Below are 4,212 nucleotides of genomic sequence, written 5' to 3' on the forward strand. Positions count from 1 at the left end.
CTTGGTAGGCGCAATATTTGCTTACGGCCATACCACCCTGAACACGCCCGATCTCGTCTGATCTCGGAAGCTAAGCAGGGTCGGGCCTGGTCAGTACTTGGATGGGAGACCGCCTGGGAATACCAGGTGCTGTAAGCTTTTTTCACTCCTCTTTACAAAAAGCAGAGGGCGCTGCTGCTTTTTCAGTGGACACCGACAGGGTGGGAAGGAAATAGCTAGATCATGACTTGCCGGTATAGAAATGACACAAATCCAGTTAAATGATGGCTTTCATCATTCCTAAGCTCATCGATCATTTTCTTTTCAATTTTATGCTAACGTATTCTACATTTCAACAGTAAATATTAATCTTTTTACTGCACTACATTTGTGATCCTTATAGCCACTTTGTACATTCTGATTTGACATTTAAAAGCTGTGAGTGTGTCTGGCAATCTGCAGGCGCTCCCTGTATAGACGAAAGAGCAAAGCGTGGTGATATAGTATCTTTAAAAGGCCCTTTGGTAGGCGCAATATTTGCTTACGGCCATACCACCCTGAACACGCCCGATCTCGTCTGATCTCGGAAGCTAAGCAGGGTCGGGCCTGGTCAGTACTTGGATGGGAGACCGCCTGGGAATACCAGGTGCTGTAAGCTTTTTTCACTCCTCTTTACAAAAAGCAGAGGGCGCTGCTGCTTTTTCAGTGGACACCGACAGGGTGGGAAGGAAATAGCTAGATCATGACTTGCCGGTATAGAAATGACACAAATCCAGTTAAATGATGGCTTTCATCATTCCTAAGCTCATCGATCATTTTCTTTTCAATTTTATGCTAACGTATTCTACATTTCAACAGTAAATATTAATCTTTTTACTGCACTACATTTGTGATCCTTATAGCCACTTTGTACATTCTGATTTGACATTTAAAAGCTGTGAGTGTGTCTGGCAATCTGCAGGCGCTCCCTGTATAGACGAAAGAGCAAAGCGTGGTGATATAGTATCTTTAAAAGGCCCTTTGGTAGGCGCAATATTTGCTTACGGCCATACCACCCTGAACACGCCCGATCTCGCCTGATCTCGGAAGCTAAGCAGGGTCGGGCCTGGTCAGTACTTGGATGGGAGACCGCCTGGGAATACCAGGTGCTGTAAGCTTTTTTCACTCTCTTTACAAAAAGCAGAGGGCGCTGCTGCTTTTTCAGTGGACACCGACAGGGTGGGAAGGAAATAGCTAGATCATGACTTGCCGGTATAGAAATGACACAAATCCAGTTAAATGATGGCTTTCATCATTCCTAAGCTCATCGATCATTTTCTTTTCAATTTTATGCTAACGTATTCTACATTTCAACAGTAAATATTAATCTTTTTACTGCACTACATTTGTGATCCTTATAGCCACTTTGTACATTCTGATTTGACATTTAAAAGCTGTGAGTGTGTCTGGCAATCTGCAGGCGCTCCCTGTATAGACGAAAGAGCAAAGCGTGGTGATATAGTATCTTTAAAAGGCCCTTTGGTAGGCGCAATATTTGCTTACGGCCATACCACCCTGAACACGCCCGATCTCGTCTGATCTCGGAAGCTAAGCAGGGTCGGGCCTGGTCAGTACTTGGATGGGAGACCGCCTGGGAATACCAGGTGCTGTAAGCTTTTTTCACTCCTCTTTACAAAAAGCAGAGGGCGCTGCTGCTTTTTCAGTGGACACCGACAGGGTGGGAAGGAAATAGCTAGATCATGACTTGCCGGTATAGAAATGACACAAATCCAGTTAAATGATGGCTTTCATCATTCCTAAGCTCATCGATCATTTTCTTTTCAATTTTATGCTAACGTATTCTACATTTCAACAGTAAATATTAATCTTTTTACTGCACTACATTTGTGATCCTTATAGCCACTTTGTACATTCTGATTTGACATTTAAAAGCTGTGAGTGTGTCTGGCAATCTGCAGGCGCTCCCTGTATAGACGAAAGAGCAAAGCGTGGTGATATAGTATCTTTAAAAGGCCCTTTGGTAGGCGCAATATTTGCTTACGGCCATACCACCCTGAACACGCCCGATCTCGTCTGATCTCGGAAGCTAAGCAGGGTCGGGCCTGGTCAGTACTTGGATGGGAGACCGCCTGGGAATACCAGGTGCTGTAAGCTTTTTCACTCCTCTTTACAAAAAGCAGAGGGCGCTGCTGCTTTTTCAGTGGACACCGACAGGGTGGGAAGGAAATAGCTAGATCATGACTTGCCGGTATAGAAATGACACAAATCCAGTTAAATGATGGCTTTCATCATTCCTAAGCTCATCGATCATTTTCTTTTCAATTTTATGCTAACGTATTCTACATTTCAACAGTAAATATTAATCTTTTTACTGCACTACATTTGTGATCCTTATAGCCACTTTGTACATTCTGATTTGACATTTAAAAGCTGTGAGTGTGTCTGGCAATCTGCAGGCGCTCCCTGTATAGACGAAAGAGCAAAGCGTGGTGATATAGTATCTTTAAAAGGCCCTTTGGTAGGCGCAATATTTGCTTACGGCCATACCACCCTGAACACGCCCGATCTCGTCTGATCTCGGAAGCTAAGCAGGGTCGGGCCTGGTCAGTACTTGGATGGGAGACCGCCTGGGAATACCAGGTGCTGTAAGCTTTTTTTCACTCCTCTTTACAAAAAGCAGAGGGCGCTGCTGCTTTTTCAGTGGACACCGACAGGGTGGGAAGGAAATAGCTAGATCATGACTTGCCGGTATAGAAATGACACAAATCCAGTTAAATGATGGCTTTCATCATTCCTAAGCTCATCGATCATTTTCTTTTCAATTTTATGCTAACGTATTCTACATTTCAACAGTAAATATTAATCTTTTTACTGCACTACATTTGTGATCCTTATAGCCACTTTGTACATTCTGATTTGACATTTAAAAGCTGTGAGTGTGTCTGGCAATCTGCAGGCGCTCCCTGTATAGACGAAAGAGCAAAGCGTGGTGATATAGTATCTTTAAAAGGCCCTTTGGTAGGCGCAATATTTGCTTACGGCCATACCACCCTGAACACGCCCGATCTCGTCTGATCTCGGAAGCTAAGCAGGGTCGGGCCTGGTCAGTACTTGGATGGGAGACCGCCTGGGAATACCAGGTGCTGTAAGCTTTTTTCACTCCTCTTTACAAAAAGCAGAGGGCGCTGCTGCTTTTTCAGTGGACACCGACAGGGTGGGAAGGAAATAGCTAGATCATGACTTGCCGGTATAGAAATGACACAAATCCAGTTAAATGATGGCTTTCATCATTCCTAAGCTCATCGATCATTTTCTTTTCAATTTTATGCTAACGTATTCTACATTTCAACAGTAAATATTAATCTTTTTACTGCACTACATTTGTGATCCTTATAGCCACTTTGTACATTCTGATTTGACATTTAAAAGCTGTGAGTGTGTCTGGCAATCTGCAGGCGCTCCCTGTATAGACGAAAGAGCAAAGCGTGGTGATATAGTATCTTTAAAAGGCCCTTTGGTAGGCGCAATATTTGCTTACGGCCATACCACCCTGAACACGCCCGATCTCGTCTGATCTCGGAAGCTAAGCAGGGTCGGGCCTGGTCAGTACTTGGATGGGAGACCGCCTGGGAATACCAGGTGCTGTAAGCTTTTTTCACTCCTCTTTACAAAAAGCAGAGGGCGCTGCTGCTTTTTCAGTGGACACCGACAGGGTGGGAAGGAAATAGCTAGATCATGACTTGCCGGTATAGAAATGACACAAATCCAGTTAAATGATGGCTTTCATCATTCCTAAGCTCATCGATCATTTTCTTTTCAATTTTATGCTAACGTATTCTACATTTCAACAGTAAATATTAATCTTTTTACTGCACTACATTTGTGATCCTTATAGCCACTTTGTACATTCTGATTTGACATTTAAAAGCTGTGAGTGTGTCTGGCAATCTGCAGGCGCTCCCTGTATAGACGAAAGAGCAAAGCGTGGTGATATAGTATCTTTAAAAGGCCCTTTGGTAGGCGCAATATTTGCTTACGGCCATACCACCCTGAACACGCCCGATCTCGTCTGATCTCGGAAGCTAAGCAGGGTCGGGCCTGGTCAGTACTTGGATGGGAGACCGCCTGGGAATACCAGGTGCTGTAAGCTTTTTTCACTCCTCTTTACAAAAAGCAGAGGGCGCTGCTGCTTTTTCAGTGGACACCGACAGGGTGGGAAGGAAATAGCTAGAT

The 4,212-nt window shown here is 44.2% G+C and overlaps 9 non-coding genes across 9 annotated transcripts; all 9 read left to right on the forward strand.

Moving 5' to 3' along the window:
- The first annotated feature begins 19 nt into the window (after positions 1–19).
- Positions 20–138, forward strand: LOC129114976 (5S ribosomal RNA). Its single transcript, XR_008532774.1, has one exon. It is a non-coding gene; the product is annotated as a 5S ribosomal RNA (ribosomal RNA).
- Positions 139–518: 380 nt separating this feature from the next.
- Positions 519–637, forward strand: LOC129114982 (5S ribosomal RNA). The gene has a single exon (XR_008532779.1). It is a non-coding gene; the product is annotated as a 5S ribosomal RNA (ribosomal RNA).
- A 380-nt stretch (positions 638–1,017) lies between these two features.
- On the forward strand, positions 1,018–1,136 carry LOC129114981 (5S ribosomal RNA). The gene has a single exon (XR_008532778.1). It is a non-coding gene; the product is annotated as a 5S ribosomal RNA (ribosomal RNA).
- Positions 1,137–1,515: 379 nt separating this feature from the next.
- On the forward strand, positions 1,516–1,634 carry LOC129114983 (5S ribosomal RNA). The gene has a single exon (XR_008532780.1). It is a non-coding gene; the product is annotated as a 5S ribosomal RNA (ribosomal RNA).
- A 380-nt stretch (positions 1,635–2,014) lies between these two features.
- On the forward strand, positions 2,015–2,133 carry LOC129114984 (5S ribosomal RNA). The gene has a single exon (XR_008532781.1). It is a non-coding gene; the product is annotated as a 5S ribosomal RNA (ribosomal RNA).
- A 379-nt stretch (positions 2,134–2,512) lies between these two features.
- On the forward strand, positions 2,513–2,631 carry LOC129114985 (5S ribosomal RNA). Its single transcript, XR_008532782.1, has one exon. It is a non-coding gene; the product is annotated as a 5S ribosomal RNA (ribosomal RNA).
- A 381-nt stretch (positions 2,632–3,012) lies between these two features.
- Positions 3,013–3,131, forward strand: LOC129114978 (5S ribosomal RNA). The gene has a single exon (XR_008532775.1). It is a non-coding gene; the product is annotated as a 5S ribosomal RNA (ribosomal RNA).
- A 380-nt stretch (positions 3,132–3,511) lies between these two features.
- LOC129114979 (5S ribosomal RNA) lies at positions 3,512–3,630 on the forward strand. The gene has a single exon (XR_008532776.1). It is a non-coding gene; the product is annotated as a 5S ribosomal RNA (ribosomal RNA).
- A 380-nt stretch (positions 3,631–4,010) lies between these two features.
- On the forward strand, positions 4,011–4,129 carry LOC129114980 (5S ribosomal RNA). The gene has a single exon (XR_008532777.1). It is a non-coding gene; the product is annotated as a 5S ribosomal RNA (ribosomal RNA).
- Positions 4,130–4,212: the final 83 nt, after the last annotated feature.

The sequence above is a fragment of the Anoplopoma fimbria genome, unplaced genomic scaffold, assembly GCF_027596085.1.
Source record: "Anoplopoma fimbria isolate UVic2021 breed Golden Eagle Sablefish unplaced genomic scaffold, Afim_UVic_2022 Un_contig_6510_pilon_pilon, whole genome shotgun sequence".
Lineage (NCBI taxonomy): Eukaryota > Metazoa > Chordata > Actinopteri > Perciformes > Anoplopomatidae > Anoplopoma > Anoplopoma fimbria.